This window comes from Gekko japonicus, unplaced genomic scaffold, assembly GCF_001447785.1.
Source record: "Gekko japonicus isolate JY-2015 unplaced genomic scaffold, Gekko_japonicus_V1.1 scaffold6, whole genome shotgun sequence".
NCBI lineage: Eukaryota > Metazoa > Chordata > Lepidosauria > Squamata > Gekkonidae > Gekko > Gekko japonicus.
In genome coordinates, this window is record NW_015166417.1 from 2,962,378 (window position 1) to 2,981,860 (window position 19,483).

Sequence of the window (19,483 nt, forward strand, 5' to 3'; positions counted from 1 at the left end):
GGTTATGATGTGAACTTTACTACAGTGCTGATTATTTTTCACATTCATTCATGTCTACCAGAGAAATCACATCACAAAAAAATGAACCTTTTTCACATGTAATTAAGTTTTTTTTAAATGTAATCATATTTTACAAGGCTCTTGCAGCTCCAGACAAGTTTACAACACAAATGGTTACATGGATTAGTAATTTATTCCATATTTTATGAGGTTTAGCTTTTGTGTTCTTAGACTATCTGCATATTGAAGAGAAAGGTTATGCTGTACTTTGCACAATTTACAGTTCATACAAGTTTCTATTTTATCATGACTGTTCTTTTTTAAATGTTCATTTGAATTAGAAGATTTTCCACAAAGCACATTGTTATTTGCATAATGTACAATATTTGACTATAAAGAAGTGCTGCTTTAATAAGCTACGTTTAAATGCTTCTAAGCAAGCCAAGATTAAAAAAAAAAATCAAAATTTCCTCTAATCCTTTACGTTGGTCACATTTCACATGTGTCACATCCAGTTCTAGGAATTATCCTAATGTTAAGCTGTGGTCTGATGAAACATCATTGGAATCCATGGAGCGCTGATGCTCATCAGCCAAGGTTTTGTCTTCCTCAAGTAGCTTTCCCCTTTAGATTGTGGGGTATACTAATAGATTGAATGTTACTGCAATCTAACTATAGATCAGAACTTCTCCAGATATTTAAATATCAACATTAATGCATGTCTGAGGAAAGTCTTACTTGGCTACATACACAGGGACACTGCTACAGACCAGTTCTCAATAGTGCAATAACTGTGATGGAAACAGATGTAACCATTAATCCAAGTACATGTTTTATTACATGTATAGTAATCTTCATTTTGAACAAAAAAAGCAATGAATAGTTTGGTTTGACTAGTATGTGTCTTTGTGCATTAAGATAAGCACTGGTCAATTAATTACATGATAACCCATTGGTGAGAAGGTTTAACATTAGGGATGGGCACGAACCGGGAAAATGCAGTTTTGTTCGTGGCATGCCTGGTTTGTGAACCACAAACTGTCACAAACTTTTAGGAGCAAAACAAACCAGTTTGTGAGGTTCGTGACTTGTAGGGGACCACCTGTCATTCCCCCAGAAAGCGCTTTCCTGGGGGCACCTTGGGGGGGGGCTGTAACCTGGACCTTGTAAATCCAGTCCTCACCAAACCTGGACAGTAGGTAGAGTCGAGTCAGCCAGAGATCCCCTGCAAGTTTGGTGGCTCTAGCTTGTACAGGTTCAATTCTATACACTCCTGAACCTGCCACATTTTGGCGGCCAGGTTTATGAAGTTCAGGAGTGTACAGAACAGATCCTGTGCAAGCTAGAGACATCAAAGTCACAGGGGATCTCCCCTGGATGTTCCTGTACATGATCTCCAAGTTCCACACCCCTGTTTTGAAATGTGAATATTTAGGTTGAGTGGAGACAGTCTGGAAATGTATCTGTTTATGAACAGCTGGAAAGTTCGTGTTGGTTGACCTGCCACAAACTTCAGTTCGCGAACCAGCCAAAATGGGTAATGAACTTTAGTTTGTGAGCTGGTTTGTGCCCATCCTGAGTTAACATTCCAATCTATTTTTTAAAGTGCAAGCACTGGATTTGGGATGGGCTGTGATTCAGTGGCATAGCGTAGCATCTACATGGTATGTAGAAGGTCCCAGGTTCAATCCCTGGTTATCTACAGTTAAAAGGAGCATGTTTAAATAGACAATTGAATAGTCAGCAATCATATAAACCTGTCATAAATAAATGTTGTGCTTTAATAAAACCCTGTCCTTTGTGGGGGGAGGAGCACGCAGTAGGTGATGTAAAAGACCTCTACCTGAAAGCCTTGAAGAGCCATTGCCATTCTGGATAGACAGTACCAACCTTGAAGAACCAATGTTCTGTTTCAGTATAAAGAATTACTGTGATTTGTGACCACTGTATTTTATAGTTCATAAAAATACAAATGGTCCTTATGTATCACATAGACATAAAAGTCCCATCCTTGTGATATTGTAGAACAGCTTCTGCAGTAAGTTGACGAGCAACTAGATGTAAGCCCATTTCATAGTTGATCTTCCTCAGAAGTTATTCATAGGCCCCTGCCACACGGGGGGCGGGGGGAAGCACGGGCAAAGTGCAGCTTTTGGAAGCCACACCAAAAGATACACGCGGCGGCAGGATCACATAGATCCCCTGAGCCGCCGCGCAGATGCCGGGGGGGGGGGAAGCCACTGAAGGAAGAGTGCAGCAGCCGAACTGCGCATGTGTGCGCATGCGCAGTTCGGCCGGGAGCCTGGATTGCTCCGGACGACGGGTGCGCTGGCGATCCCACGGCCGCGCTTGATGCGGCATTCCAGGTAAGTCCTCCTCTGTGGTTGGTTCTTTTTTGCAGCGGGTTTTCCGGCTTTAGGGACGGATCGGGGACGGGTGCGCGCTGCTTCCCAGATGTTGCGGTGAGATCGCGCCCGTTTGCTGCGCCCCCGATCCGTCCCTCTCTCAGGCCAAAACCTTCCGTGTGACCGGGACTGTATTAGATCTTCAGAAATTCTCTCCCTCTTATTTACCACTCAGCTTTTACATAAGAATCAAGCCAGTCCATTAACATTTCCTTAATCAGGCACAAAGCCTTCTGCTCTAATATGGGCAAAATGATCTACTATGAATTTTCAATGGGAAGTGTGGCCCAAGCTGCTACGCATTTACTCAAAAATGAATACCAGTCGGTACAATGATTTACTCCCAGGTAATTATATTATCTAATCTTTAGTCACAACTAACTTTAGCCAGATTGGGGCCTATGTGTTTAGCATTCAAATTACTATTTATCCCAGGTAGTTGTACCATATAACACTTGAGATCTGCAAATGCCTTTTATTTACATGAGGGTTACTATTAGGAAAGGATAAGTCCCACCATTTTGAATACCCAACTGGAATGGCAGTAGAAACTGTAGCACAATCTTATAAGAAGGAACCAAATTAACATTCTCCAAAATCAACATATATATGTTGCAGGTGGATAAATCAGTGGCTCAAGTTTGACTCTTCTGCCATAATCTCACCAGGTATTCTGAAGCAGTCTCCTTCCCCTCTTCATTATGGGAATGATACCTGCTTTACAGGATTGATGTCAGGGTTTCCATAAGGTATTATACTGAATCAGCTTGATCATCTGAAAGCACTGTGCTAAGAAGCATACCTTCTACCCCTTACTTGTTCTGTTCCCTATAATAATGCAGGAGGAATTTAGTTCTGGTGGAACAATACTATGTTATTTACTACAGGAACATACAACATTTGTACACTACTTGTGAAGTAAGTAAAAGCTTGGTGCTCCTGCCTTGTTGTGAAGAACCTTAGCCTGGAATAAATGTAATGTGTTAGCAAGTCTACAAACTGCTGAAAAAGCAAGTGTAGGCTCATATTGGAGTCAAGGTAGGCATTTAATTCTGGCACTGCACCCTGTGTTTCATTGCAATCCTACCATTTAACTTCAAAATGAAAATTATACAGTAGTTGATTGACACTTCTGCCATTTATAAGCTAGTAGGTGAAGATCTAGACTTTCTCAGCAAAGGTTTAATTACAAGTTGTAGAGGAGGGGTATTTAAAAAGCATCTTCTTTCTTGCCCACAAGAATGCTATTGTATTGCTCCGTGTAAATATACAGTACATGCCAGCTATTAAAAAAATGTTCATTTTGTGAGACCCCAGTCATTGCTTTTTCCAGTATGTTTTCTTGGAGTCGAAAACTTATATTTATTCATTTGAAACATGTAGAATGCAGAATCCTTGTATTCACCTCAGATATTTATGCTTGCTTCAGTAGTAAATTTGGGACTGAAGCAAGTAGATTTGTTTTCAAAAACCTCCAAGGAAGAAAATGTTACAACTTTCCTCAGAAGCTTGGCCAAAACCAGCAAGGTGTATTGGTTAGTGTCAGACTTGGATCTGGGAGGCCCAGGTTCGAATCCTCACTCTGTCAAGTCACATACTTTTAGCCTAACATATCTTACAGGGTTGTTGTGAGGTTAAAATGGAGGAAAGGAGAATCATATAATTATTTTGGGTCCCCACTGTGGAGAAAAAGAGTATAAATACACTGCTCTTAACAGATCAAGATGGATAGCCATGTTCGTCTGCCACAAAATTTGTTAATCTTTAAAGCTCTACTGGACCCTTGCTCTTTTCTACCGCTCTTAACAGGAAGTTCTTGTTTAATGTATATTTGCATCCTTTTTTAGTTCTTTTTGTTGGACAATATAGTGAAAAGTCATGACCCCATCATGACCTGATTCTTTTCCTGCAAATTTTGGCCTGATGTGGCAATGTTATAAATGCTGTGATTTATGTAGTGGGTGCAGTTTTTATTTTAAGTCCAAAGAACATGAAGTGCATATATAATAGTGTGAAGTTTTCATTTCTTACTATGCATATGAAGAAATGAGGTCTGGCTCACAAAAGCTTATGCTGAAATAAACTTTGTTCATCTTAGATGTGCTACTTAATCTCATTATACAGTATTTATGTTATTCACAATACATTTTTGTATGTGCATAAAATTAATCAGGCAGATAAATTTTCAGATTAATTCTACCAGCGTAAACCTATGGTCAGGAGGTTCTGCATAAGATGCTTATCCCCATGGCTAGGGAACACTAACAGCAACAGTAGGTAGCTCATCTTTGGCTGACACGTGCCCTTCCTTCAGCGTGGCATCTGGTCTCATCATTTCTTTTACGTTACAGTATGTCAAATTGTGCTATATAGTTACAGCATTGAACTAGTCAAGATTTTCATGTTACATAATTTATAATACTACTGAACTACTGAATTTCCCCCCCTAAAATGGTCACTTTATAGGTTTTGATCATCCTACAAGGTACCATCTGCGGGGAAGACAGTTCACTGTCAGTATGCAAGATATTCTTACATCATCCAGTAGAGGCCACTAGAAGCAAAAATATACACCACCTTTTGTCAGCTCGTGGTGTGTTCTAGCTGTTTTCTTTCAGTTTCAACTATATTGTGGTACAGAAAATGCTATAATATCGTTTCAGCATTGGACTAATGATAGTATGTATAAGTTGTAACAACTAGATGTATACTAAACAAGTATTCAGATTGTGAAGGATACATGTACTACTTTGTAGATACACTCAAGGTCTCAATTCTTTAAATTGTTTACAGAATGCTATTGGGCACAAGCCACAGGAAAACTTTCCTGCATGAGGCCCATTGACACAAGTGCAAGTAACCCAGGAGCAGCCCTGCTGGATCATATCAGTGGTCCATCTAGTCCAGCATTCTGTTTTTCCCAGTAGCCAACCACATGCAGGGAGAGGCCACAAGACAAAGCCTCCTCCTCTTGTTGCACCTCAATTACTGGCATGCAGGTACTGCCTCTGATAGGGTCGCCAGGTCATTACTGGAGGAGGTGGGGAGTCCCCAGCGTGATGACATCACTCAGAAGTGATGTCATCACTTTGGGGATCGAAGGCTCCCGCCTCTCCCCAGCAGCATCTAAAGGTTCTTTTTAAACCCTGCTGGAGGGGGGGGGGGAAGCTGCGCATGCCTGCATGCCAAGCGCCGAATGCGGGGCTTGGAGTGTAAGTGCACAGCCTCCATCTTTCCCCAGTAGTGTCTAAGGGTCCTTTTAAACCATGCTGGGGAGAGGGGGGGGGAAGCCACATGCGCCTGTATGGCGAGCCCCAAATTTGGGGCTCAGAGTGCAAGCATGCGCCCCTCACCTCTCCCCAGCAGCATCTAAGGGTCTGTTTAAAACCTGCTGGGGAGAGGTGGGGGGGAAGCCATGCACGCCTGTATACCGAGTCCTGAATTCAGGGCTCGGAGTGCAAGTGCACGGCTCCCCGGTTCAAAACCCCATTCTGTCATGGAAGCATGGTGTATAAACCTTTAGGCCTGTTACACACACTCTGCCTAACAACACAAGGCTGTTGTGAGGGTGCCCACTGGGGAGGAAGGTGGGACACAAATGAAGCGAATAAATAATATATAATAGTTAAAAAAGAAATTTTATTGCTTCTATGCAACCTCTGCCAACCTTCACTATGATCTAAGAAAAGTATTACTGTAGCAAAAGAAAGGCTATTTATTTTGATACTAGAAGAATAGCCCTTTGAGTATGCCATGCTTGGTAATCACTCTGCCAGGCATCATCTGGGACTCTCTGCAGAGCATCTAGACATGTGCCATGGGATTCCATTTACTTCTCGTGCATCTCCCTCTCCACTCTGCCCAGTGGTTCACCTTGAGCTGCCGGACTCTGGCAACTTTCCACTGGTACAAGAGCAGTAGGCAACTATGTTGGTGTGTCATTTGTGCTTCTTGGTGTAAGGGGATTGCATACTAATGCTGTCCTACTAGGAATGCCACGTCCCGCCTGGCTGGCAGCAGGGGGCTCCCAGGTCCTCCCTGGGATGTTCTGCTGCCCACGCGAAGCACGATGAAGTCACCCAGAAGTGATATCATCACGTTGCTGTCATCGGGTGTGTGTGTGTGTGTGTGTGAGACACTCTAGTTTGGGGGCAAAACTCTAACGGGGAGGGGGTTGCCTTCAAAACCATAGTTTGCCCAAAACCTAGAGCCTCACCCCCAGATGACACTTCCGGGTGATGTAACTCATCAGGGCTCACAGCAAGTGGGGTGGCGGCATGGGCCTGAGTCCCAAGTGGCAAATCACCGCTGGGAAATTAGCCCCACGCACCCCACATCCCCCACCCCACTCACAAAGAGACCCTTTAAAGCATCTTTGCAAGTGGAGCTGCGGCTGGCGAAAGCCCCTCCCCCTCCCTGCTGAAAGATTTAAAGGGCCCTGCAGCTGATTGGCAGACCACGTGCTCCTGGCCAATCTCTTTAAATCTCTGCAGGAGGGGAGGGAAAGGGGTGGTCATGTGTGGCTGCAGTTTGGGAGTGGGGCTTGGGATGTCCCCACCCACCCCTGGAATTCCCCCCAAGTCCCCCCACCGGAGCAACGAGGGGACCGGACAACCCTATGTTTTACATAGAATATGTGGGTGAGGGGAGCGAACCCTCCCCCAGTTTCACTCACTGTGCTCCACTGCATTAAACATTTTTTCTTCCATCCCAATTCACTTGGTGGGTTTAAATCCCGCCCCCAAACTATAAGAGATGCAGATATGGTGGCCATGACTGGGAGCCACTCCAGACCCAGTAGTGGCATCTGGAAGCTGCTTTGGGCCCAGCTACAGTGTTGATGTCTGAGAGCTTCTCCAGGCCTGGCCACAACAGTGTCCAGGAGCTACTCCATGCCCAGCTACAGTGCCTGGGCCTGGAGCCAGGCCTGGCTCAGTGATGGGGGGACTGTTCCATGCCCAGAGCAGCTTCCAGACACCACAGCTGGACCCAGAGGTGGCTGCTGAGGCCTGAATTCATTCTGGGCTTGGTGTCAGGGGGAGGATGGGTTTCTCCTCCATGAGTCTCTGAGCCCCCACCAGCAACAGGAGATTAGGGTAAGTGGGGGGAGAAAAAGAGATCGGGGGAAGAAAGAGGACGGATTGTCAGAGAAGGGGAGGGGAGAAATAGAGAAGGAGAAAGAGAAGATTGACAGATGATAAGACTGATAGAGAAGGGGTGGGGGGCAAAAGAGAGAAGGAGGTAGGTTGATAGATAAAAGGAAAGGGAGAAAGAGGGGAGAGATTGTTAGAGAAGGGGAGGGAAATGGAGAAGGGGGAAGATTGACATAGGAGAGAAGGGGGACAGAGAGGTCGGGACATTGACAAAAGGGAAGGGGTGAGAAAGATGGGGAAGATTGTTAGAGTGGGAGGAGGAAGCAAAGGGAGGATGGGATGCACCCCCCCAAGCTTCTTGCGGGTCCCCACTTTTACAATCGTAATGCTCACTGTGATTATTATTAGCTTAAAACTCTCTGGATAAGTCCAAATAACGGGGAAGTCTTGTCATTTTGAATCTAATGCAATTAACTTTACTGGCTGTGCTCAGCTTCTCTGGGTAATAGTTAGTCTCTCCATTAAAAAAAAAAAAAGCAAGCTCAAGATTCATGTATAAAAGCAAGAGTCCTGGTTACAGAAATAGACCAACCATAAAACAAGAACAAAACAGCTTTTTAAAAAATCACTGCTTTCCACAGTTGCATCCAGACTTGTCTCTTTTCAAGGAAATAAGTTCTCCAAGACAAGCAAATGGAAAATCAATTCACCTTACTAGCTGAGAACTATGCCGATGGAATTTATAGTACCACTACTGCACCCTTCCTTCACAAGATGGATAAATTGGGCTAATATGCAGTATTTTCACCTCAGCTGACAGGACAGAAAGACCAAAGGGGAAAGTGGGGCTGCTAGTTTTCCAAAAGATTGACATCTGCCACTGGAACCTGGTTTGGAATCCCTATTTAAATAGAATATTATATACTTCATGCCATAGTATATCCCCAATCCATAAATGTGTTATAAAACAGGACTCTGGATGTGTTCACCCCTTTATTTCCTAGCTCTTGTATGTGTGTGTGATATTATATTAATTAGCTGAATGTATTAGGGTTGTTTTCTTAATAAATTTCATTTAAAATATTCCTGTCTGTTGTCTGTGCCACTCCAAGAGGGTTATGGCTCTGGTATAGTTGGAGTACGATCCCTAGCATGTGCACCTATTAAGCAAATGATTTCTTAGCTAAATTCTCCCGTCATGACTCAAACAGAGACCCTGTGTTGTGGCTAACAAGATGTGCCAGAAGATTGGAGGGAGGCAAATGTTGTCCATATCTTCAAGAAGGGGAAAAGGAGGCTTCAGGTAACTACTGACCTATCAGCTTGACGTCTATACCTGGAAAAGTTTTAGAACAAATTAACAAACAGTCTTTGAGCATTTAGAGAAAGGATGGTTGTGATTACTAAGAGCCAGCATGGGTTCCTCAAGAACAAAACAGACTAAACTTATCTCCTTTTTTGAAAGTTACTACCTTGCTGGATCAGGGGAATGCAGTAGACATAGTTTATCTTGATTTCACTAAGGCTTTTGATAAAGTTCCACATGATATTCTTGCTGACAAGTTGATAAAAAGTGGTTTGGATCCTATTACTGTTAGGTGGATTTGTAACTAGTTGACAGATTGTACCCAAGGAGTGCTTATTAATGGTTCCTCATCCTCAGCAAGAGGATTGACAAGTGGAGTGCCTCAGGGATCTGTCCTGGGCTCTGTGTCATCTTTATAAACGACTTGGATGAAGGAATAGAGGGAATGCTTGTTAAATCTGCAGATGAGACTAAATAGGAGGGGTAACTAATACAGTGGAAGAAAGAATCAAGATACAGGATGATCTTGACAGGCTGTAAAACCTTTCCTGCCCTCCTCCTCTAATGAAACACATTTCAACAAAGATAAATATAAAGTTCTGCAGCTAGGTAGATAAAAAAAATCAGATGCATAATTATAGGATGAGAGAGATTTGGCTTAACATTAGTACTTGCAAAAAAGTTCAAGGGGTCTTAGTAGATCATACACTGAACATGAATCAGCAACGTGGTGTGGTAGCTAAAAAGGCAAATGTGATTAGTATCCAGATCACACAAAGTGATGGTATTGCTTTACTCTGCTCTGGTTAGGCCTCTCTTGGAGTCAGTGCCGGATTTATGCATAAGCTACAGCTTAGGGCCTCGCAATCTGCTGGGGCCTCAAATAAAAACACAATATAAAAATGATTTCAAATATTAAAAAGGTATATATATTTTAAATTTTTCTGAGACCAGCTGATGTAATTTAAAACAGTAGGGGGCCTCTGGGTTTTGTATAGCTTAGGGCCTCAACAAGTCTAAATCCGGCCCTGCTTGGAGTATTGCATTCAGTTTGGGGCACTGCAGTTTAACATGGATGTTGACAAGCTGGAACACATCCAGAGGAGGGCAGTGAAGATGGTGAGGGCCCACGATACTTTTAGGGGCCCACAGAAATATTTTAATTTGTTTAAAAACCAGAAGGGAAAAAATGAACTTTTAGGGTTGAAGGAAATGTTTTAATTTTGATCTCACATCAGGGGAAAAAATGAAATTTTAGGGCTTATGAAAATCTATTACATTTTGCCTAAAATAGAAAAAATATTGTAGTGTTTAAGTTATATAAAAATCATTTTAATATTGATATTATTATGGTGAGAGGGGCCCATGAAGGCGAAAGTGCCTAGGGCCCACGAAAGTCATAATGCGGGCCTGCCTATGAGGAAAGGTTGAAGGAGCTGGGTATGTTTAGCCTGGAGAGGAGATGACTGAGAGGTGATATGATACCCATCTTCAAGTATTCAAAGGCCTGTCATGTATAGGATAGAGCTGAGTTGTTTTCTATTGCCTCAGAAGGTCAGGCCAGAACCAACATATTGAAATTAAATCAAAAGAGTTATTTTGCTAAACATTAGGAAGAACTTACTGATATTTAGAGTGGTTACTCAGTAGAACAGGCTTCCTTGAGGTTTTTAAGCAGATGGTCATCTGACAGCAATGCTGATTTTGTGAATTTAGGCAGATCATGAGAGGGAGGGCAGGAAGGGATGAGCCACTGCTTGTCTCTCATGGCCCATTCTTACATGCTCAGGGTAATGCTGATTCCCACTTTGGGGTCAAGAAGGAACTTTCCTTCAGGCCACATTGGCCAGGGATCCTGGAGTATTTGCCTTCCTCTTGGCATACAGCACAGATTACCGGAGGAATGTGGAGAATGGGAGGTATTTGTATATTTCCTGCATTGTACAGGGGGTTGGACTAGATGACTCTTGAGGTGCCTTACAGCTCTGTGTTTCTAAATATACAATCTATATGTAATTAATGTACAAAGGCTTAAATTAGGTTCCTAACCCTTGCACACCGTCATCAAAACATCACTTATTTGATCCACCAATAGTTATGCCTGGTGAATGGAGATGTGCATTCAGTGGCACAGCCAAGTGCATATCCCATTGATAGTTATGCAGTGTGGGTAGATGGCATTCTAATTTGGATGTGAATCTGCTTTGGGGTGAGACCTTAGAGATTTTAAGGGGTAGTAGCCCGCTTATATGTTTGTATCAGTAGCTTGCCCAAAATCACATTTCATCATTTTGCTGGGGTTAGGGAAGCTTTCTAACATTGCTAGACCATTGCTTGCTCTACCAGCATGCACTTCTTGTCTCCAGAATGGAGCTGTGGTGGTGGGACCTTAAGGAGCATCGGAGAGCCTCTATCCCTCGACAGTAGCTTTGGGAGAGGCACTCCTTGTGCTCCAGGCTAGGAGCCCCCAGGGGGGTCCAGAATCATCTGAAACCCCTCCCGGCTGCCACGTTATGGGCCGCTCTCCTTGGAGAGCCGAAGGAGCACGCCCACCATTTGAGTCGCTGAAACCGGAACTAAAAAGCGTTATAAAGCTCAAATAAAGAAGACACTTACCTGAGAATTTAAAATAATAGGCTTTTAAAAGACTCATAACTTTCTGTAGAGTAAACAAAACTTTTGTGGGCTGAAAATGGTGCCGAAGAGAAGACCTTCTTCAGAAAGTACTAACTCAACCGGAGCATCTGCTAAAAGGGAAGCGAGTTTAGACTTACCAAACATGTTGAATGATGCATTGTGCCCTCTGCTGGAACAAATGACTCAACTCAACAGTAAATTTGAGTCTCTTCAAAAACGGCAGCAAGAAACCAATTGTTGTCGTTCAGTCGCACAGTCAAGTCCGACTCTTCGCGACCCCATGGACAAGATCACGCCAGGCCCTCCAATACCAAAGTGGATAAAGCAACAAAATCGTTGAAGAAAGTTGAAGATAAAACAAAACAGCTGACAAAGAGACTGGAGAAAGTGGGAAAGTGAAAGACTTGGAGAAACAACAGATATTATAATTACAAATGGAAAAATCTCTTTATATCCTAAGATTTCAGGGTGTCCCAGAACAGAAAGGTGAAAACCTCAAAGAAATCTTGAGTGAAGCATTTGCAACGTTGGTGGATTATAAAGCAGATCTTCTACAAAGCAAGATAGATGTGGTGTACCGGACTTATCCAGAATACATCAAGAAAAATAATCTCTAAAAGATCAACTTGAGATGCAATACTTAAAGCGACTAATGGGACTACCTTGAAAATCAAAGGAGAAAATGTTAAAACCCTGAAGAGACAGCAATATAAAAAGCTGACAATATTTTTACAGAAAAATGCCACTTCTTACAGATGGATGATCCCAGAAGGACTTGTCTTCAATTTCAAGGATTCAGAACAAAAGATAGACTCTGTTGCAAAAGCAGAAGCCTTTTTGAAGAGACATCAAAAAAAGGACAATGCAGAGAAGAAAGCAGAGGATGACAAACCAGAAGATGAAGACAATGAATATGGTTCGGGAACTACCACTAACTCATTGAGTACTTCCTCTGGAGAGGTTTCTGACTCTGAGTTGGAAGAAGCTGCCCCCCAAATTGCTAAGCGTATAAGAAAAAAAGAGAAGAAATAAGAAAAAGATGCCGATTTTGAAAGCTTATTATTGTTTGAAAAGTATTACAGTCCACTTAATTTGAATAATATCTTTTAAGGTTTGTACTGGTTTATACTTTAGAAATAAAGTTTAACCTTCATCATTGTGTTTAAACTGTTAGGGAAACTTGGAAATGACTCATTTTTGTTGTTGTTCAGTCGCACAGTCGAGTCCGACTCTTCGCGACCCCATGGACTAGATCCCACCAGGCCCTCCTGTCTTCCGCCATCCTCTGAAGTTTACTCAATTTCATGTTCGTTGCATCGATGACACTGTTTAACCATCTCATCCTTTGCCGTCCCCGTCTTCTTTGACCTTCAATCTTTCCCAGCATCAGACTCTTCTCTAGGGAGTGCTCCCTTCTTATTTGGTGGCCAAAGTATTTGAGCTTCATTTTCATTATCTGGCCTTCCAGGGAACAGTCAGGGTTGATTTCTTTTAGGATTGACTGATTTAATCTTCTTGCAGTCCAAGGGACTCTCAAGAGTCTTCTCCAGCACCATAGTTCAAAAGAATCTATTCTTCTGCGCTCGGCCTTCCTTATAGTCCAACTCTCGCAGCCATACATGACTACTGGGAATACCATTGCTTTGACCATGCAGACTTTTGTTGGCAGGGTGATGTCTCTACTTTTTATCATGCTGTTTAGGTTCGCCATCGCTTTCCTCCCAAGGAGAAGGCGTCTTTTAATTTCATGGCTGCAGTCACAGTCTGCGGTGATCTGGGATCCCAGGGACGTGAAGTCTGTCACTACTTCCACAACTTCCCCTTCTATTTGCCAAGAAGTGATGGGGCCGGATGCCATGATCTTAGTTTTTTTGATGTGGAGCTTCAAGCCCACTTTTGCGCTCTCCTCTTTTATCCTGAGCAAGAGGCTCTTTAGGTCCTCTTCACTTTCTGTCATTAGAGTGGTATCGTCTGCATATCTGAGGTTGTTGATCTTTTCCCCAGCAATCTTAATTCCCGCTTGTGATTCATACTGTTGTATAGATCTTTGTTAGATTTGTAGTTTTAGTAGAATCCCCCTGTTCCCTTCCCTTAAGCTGTAGAAAATTTTAAAAAGTAATTTGATTGTGAATCTAAGGTATATCTAATTTATCTAATTGATTCAGCACAATATATTCATGGAAGACTGCTTCCACACGTGGTCCTCCTCATCTATATTGGGAGTCACGTGTGAAGCAGCCCTCATGTAAGAATTTTTTTTTGCATGGATGAATTCAAAAATCCCAAATGATTACTATATAATCATATTGAGAACTAGCCTGATACCCGTGCTTTGCTATGGTATTTAAGTTCCATAAATCCAGTTATAATACTGATGATGTGAAGTTTGAAATGTAACATTTGTTGTACGAATTCTAATGGAGAAGATTGTAGTGTAAAAAATGAAGTGAGACATACATACTGGGGTTTTTTCCTTCTACTGAAGGACCTCTCTGTGATTGCCATGCTGGTTGTTATGAGAAATGTCTATTCAGGAGTCTTGAATTGCTGATTTCTGTAACTGTCTTCAACTGTCTGCAGTCTCTTTTAACTGTGTTTCTAACTCAGAACATTGAGATCAACAGCTGAACAATCAGAGGGAGGTGGGTGCAAGCAGGCAGGTTTTACCTCAGAACTCTGAGCTACACATTGACCAATGGGGGGGGGGGGAGGCAGCAGCCTGCCAGGCACATAGAAAACAATTGGGGAAAGACATTTTGCTTCTTTTTTACCCACTTAGGGGTTGTGTTTCTCAGAAATCTCTTTGTAGTGGGTGCTGACGTTATGGTAGGAATGCACTCCCCCTTATTTTGGGTTTCTTGGTGCAGGGATTTGGCCTGGGCATTGATTATTATTTTTTTTGAATGCAGGGCATACTTAAAAAAAAACATAAATGCTTCTCACACATGAACAGTTCCTTTAATGGCATTTCATAGAAGTAAAACATCATACCTAAGAAGTAAAATTCAATTTCAGGATAAGATACAATTTCCAATAAAGTACCCTGCATTGAGCATTTATAAAATGTTACTGCATATAAAAGCAGCAGCCAGTAAGAACTTTGCCACCAGTTCAATTATGTTTTCCTCAGTGCTATTTAGCAAAAATGACAGTTTGTTCAGCCTAGGAAAACCTGAAACACTACCTAAAATTGATTATAAAATACGTTGCCTAATACCAGAATAATAGCAACATTCAAACAGCACATGGTACACTGTTCCAATAGTTTTGCCTGTACAAGAGCAAAATCAATTGGCATAGGGAATACCCTGAAATCTTCCAAATAAGATTGCAGAGGGTAAAACATTTAGTCTGGCCAGTGAAAAAATTCTACGTGATTTTGGAGATTGCAGTTGGAAAAAATAACTGGGTAGGCATCCTACAATGGGGAATATCCCATGGTTCAGGGGAGAAGATAAATGCTTCTCATTTATGTTACATTTAAGAAGTGGGACATATACATATTCAAAACAGCATCCAAGCAATCAGATATTAAGTGAGTTCATATGAACCAATTTTCCAGAACCCACATTGTGAGAAGTTAAATAACCTGATACAGGAAACCACTTTTCTACAAATTTCCATAGTGGGTGGGAGTGAAGCTAAAGGGCAGCCTCTCCGATGGATTAAAGTACCCTGGCCCTGCTCCTGCACCTGACAAACACTTGCCTGTCTGGTATAAGGGGGGGATTGTGTTTAAAGGCATCAGGGAGTCTGGGCCAGCAGCAACACAAAGGCAATCCTGCTAAGCAAGCCTCCCTGATGACTTTAAGGACTCCATGCCCTTTCCAACCCTTGACAGATGGTTGACAGACAGGTGTAGGAGGGGTAGCATGTCTGAAGGCATTTGGAAGGCTGGACCAGCAAGATTGCTAAGGCGATGCTGCTCAGGCACCCTCCCTGATGGCTTTCAGTGCTCTGCCCCTGCTCCTGCACCTGACAGACACTGGGTGGGAGTGTGTCTACAGCCTTTGGGGAGGCTGGCCCAGCAGCATTGCTAAGGTGTTTCTGCTTCTGGCAGCCTCCCTGATGGATTAAAGTACCCTGGCCCTGCCTGTCAGGTGTTGGGGGGGAGTATGTTTAAAGGCATTGGGGAGGCTGGGCCAGCAGCAGCACTAAGGCAATTCTGCTGAGCAAGCCTCTCCAATGGCTGTAAGCATCACATTCCCTCTCCTACACTTGACAGCTGCCTGTCCAGTGTAGGGGGGAGGGGTATTGCAAGTCATTATGTAGGCTGGGCCAGCAGGATCGCTAAGGCGTTACTGCTGGGGTGGGCTCCCTGATGACTTTAAGCACTCTGCACCCACTGCTGTACCTGACAGACAGCCGCCTGTCAGGTGTAGGGGGAGCATGTTTGAGGCCGGGCCAGCAGCATTGCTGCACCTCACAGGTGGATTTCCTCAACTGTTGTTATCTCTCTGCAGTTTCTTGTAACTGTTTTTACCTCAGAACACTGAGCTCTGCAGCTGACCAATCAGAGAGGGGGGGTGCAAGGAGGCAGCAGCCTGGCAGCCAGATAACAAGCAATGGGAGGAGCCCATTTAACCCCGTTTGACCCCCTTAGGGGTTGAGTTTCTAAAAATCCCTTCTTAGTGAGCATCTATGTCATGGTAGGAGGGCTCTCCCCAAATTTCTTGTTTCTAGATCCAGGGGTTCAACCTGGGCATTGATTTTATGGTGAGAGGACTTTCTTTTATATATATAGATGTGACATCAGCACTCCTATGTGTCCAGGAGCTTTATGTACAGCTTCTCCTGTAAAACTGGGCAGCAACATGCTCCTTAGGACAACCCAATTGGTATGACAGGATGAATTGGCATCTGTCACCAGAGGCAATGGGAAGGATAAATCACAGGGACAAAATTCTTGACGGCTTGATTACTTTGAGACCCATGGAATTGGGTAAGTCATATGGCTTGTTTTCATATGATTTTTGGATTGTGTCTAGTGGTACAAGGGGGAAACTCAATTTTATTTTGTTTGATTTTTAGCCCACTCTCCTCCACATAGCAGACTCAGGGTGGGTTATAACATTCTTAAGATACAGAAATTTAAAATACGATACAATAATAAAATCTATAAATTATAAAACACCAACATCATTAATACATACATCCCTTAAGAGGTGCCAACCAGACAATTTAGTAAATCAGACAAATTTCCAAATTATATGTAGTTGCAGATCTAAGCAGGACAGGCAAGTGGGTGGGTGAGGGAAGCAGCTATGATGGACTGTGGATGCTGCTAGGCAGCTAAGCAGAGCAAAGCAGTGCAGGAGAGGCCATTGTAGATTAATGTTGCTGCCTCGACCATAGGCCTGGTGGAACATCTCAGTTTTTCAGGCCCTGCAGAACTGCATTAAGTCCCACAGGGCGTGGATCTCATTAGGAAGGGATCTTTGTCAGAAGCCATAATAGCTGTCAGCAGCCAACTATCAGAACATAACCATGGCTTTACAGTGGAAAGCTAATTATGAAACTGTTTAATCATCATTATCTTTGAACTCATTTTAAATAGACATAAAACACAATGAATAAGGTTCATGGAACTACAACAGTACTACTGAATCTATCTCTGCTTTTAGCACTTGCCAGGGCAAGCCTTTATTGGATCAATATAACTTAAAACCAGTGTGTGAATGCCTGTCTTTTGGTTGTCCATTAATTAGCTGCGAACAAGCTAAAGCCATCTTGGAGAAAGCATGCTGACTCCAGGTTTTCCTTTTTACAAAGTTCCTCTTCTTTTATGCTTGACTGAGCAATGAAATACAGAGGACTTGGCTAGAAGCTCAAGGTCTGTCAGGAGAGTGGAGATTTCAGACTTGAGCTGTGAAAGAAGAGCATCTTGATGAATGGCTACGTCATGGTGGAAAGAGCAGTATTGGCTGTACTATTCCATCAGCAACATTTGTTAATGAACTATCTATCAAACCCTCTGGAGGGGGCACTGCTAGAGTTGCTCTGAAAAGTCCATACTAACATACATTGCTAACTTCGCTATCTTTGACAGTTATAGCCATTTTGGTGTATGAGCCAAGTACTGCTGAAGTTTCACAGACAGGATATGAGAATGATTTGTCGGATGGATGGGAAACTTCCTTCCTATCGCTATTCCCCACCTCTTTCCTCTTTTCATTTCAACCCTGTCAGCACCACCCCCATTCCTCCTTCCTTTTTATTCAAGACCCATGTCTTCCTCTACCTTTGTTTTAGTTCCCAGATACATACAAATACAAGAAGCTGCCTTGGACGGAGCCAATCATTGGACTCTGTAGCCCAGTACAGTCTATTCCAACTGGCCATGGCTTTCCTAGGAGTCGGGTAGAAGTCTTTTCCCAGCTCTGCTGCTAGAGATCTTTTTTAAAACTAGAGATATCTGGGACTTTCTGGATGCTCAGCATTGTGCTGTACTACTTAGCTATGGCTCTTTCCCCAAGTATGATGAAAAATGAAATTCTGGAGAAACAGAGAAAACTGGCATAGTGTTCTCTAAATGATATGTAGGTATCTAGCTGCCTGGAACTCAGAGACTTGGGTTCAAACCACAACACGTTCACAGAAATCACTAAATGGATCTGTGTATCACCTGAACCAATGTGACTTATATCTGTTGACTGACTTTTTTGCAGTAGAACAGCTAGATTCAAGTCCAGTAGCACCTTAGAGACCAACAATATTTTTGGGGTATGAGCTTTCGGCAGTCAAAGCTCCCTTCTTCTTGACAAAGGAAGCTTTGGCTCTTGAAAACCTATCCCCCCCCCGAAATCTTGCTATTGGACTCGAACCTAGTTGTTCTACTGCAGATCGACCTCTGAAACGATCTGAAACGATCTTCTTTGCCATTCTCTCTGATCTTTCTGTAGGTGACTTCATTAACCAGAGCTTGGTGCTAGCACTCATGCAGAATCCCTGCCTGACATTGCTCAGATCTGCTGTAGATTCATATCCTGGCTTGAGGTCTCGTGGGCACTCAATGAAACTGCTGAGTGGTCGGGTTAGAACGGATAAAAGGAAGTACCTCTTCACCCAAAGAGTGATTAACACATGGAATTCACTGCCACAGGAAGTGGTGGTGGCTACAAGCACGGACGGCTTCAAAAGGGAATTAGATAAGCATATGGAGCAGAGGTCCATCAGTGGCTATTAGCCACAAGGTATAGATAGGAACTCTCAGGCTGGGGCAAGTGATGCTCTGTATTCTTGGTGCTTCGGGGGGGGGGCAACAGTGGGAGTGTCCTGGCCTCACTGCTGGACCTCCTGATGGCACCTGGTATTTTTGGCCACTGTGTGACAGAGAGTTGGACTGGATGGGCCACTGGCCCGATCCAACATTGGCATCTCTTATGTTCTTATGTTATTAACTCTGTATAGGGTTGCACTGTCAGTCTCACAACATTGGAAGTGTTGTAGACTTTTTATTATTTTGGAGATGGCGGTGGGCAATTTATCTGGGGCACTATAGAGATACAAGAGCACTGTAGGAATACTGGCAAGGAATATGTTCGTCCCTGAAAACCACAGAGTGTATATTATTATAACTTGTCTTTCAGATAATGTCCTAGGGATAGTTTACAGTCAAATAATAAAAACAGCAATTTATAATGAACAAATCTGGATTATTAAATGTCCCATGCTTGATTGCTTGTGGCCAGTTGACATCATGGCTGGTGCATAACTTTACATAGTTTCAGGTGGCCAGCTTTCGTGTGCATGCACACTTTATTTGTATTCGAAAAAGTGTGTGTGCACATGAAAGCTCATACCTTGAATAAAACTTTGTTGGTCTTAAAGATGCCACTGGACTCTAAATTTGTTTTACATAGTTTCCTTATTGTGTCTATGAACTCAGGAGATACCAAACCATAAGCAGGTCTGCTGGATATCTTATTCCATGCCATCCCCAAACTCTTGTCCTAAGTTCTTGGAAAAGTGTTAGTAATTGTTGAATGGTGAAATACAATAAATTTGGTCTTTTTAAAAAATAAAATGAAATCTTGCCACTG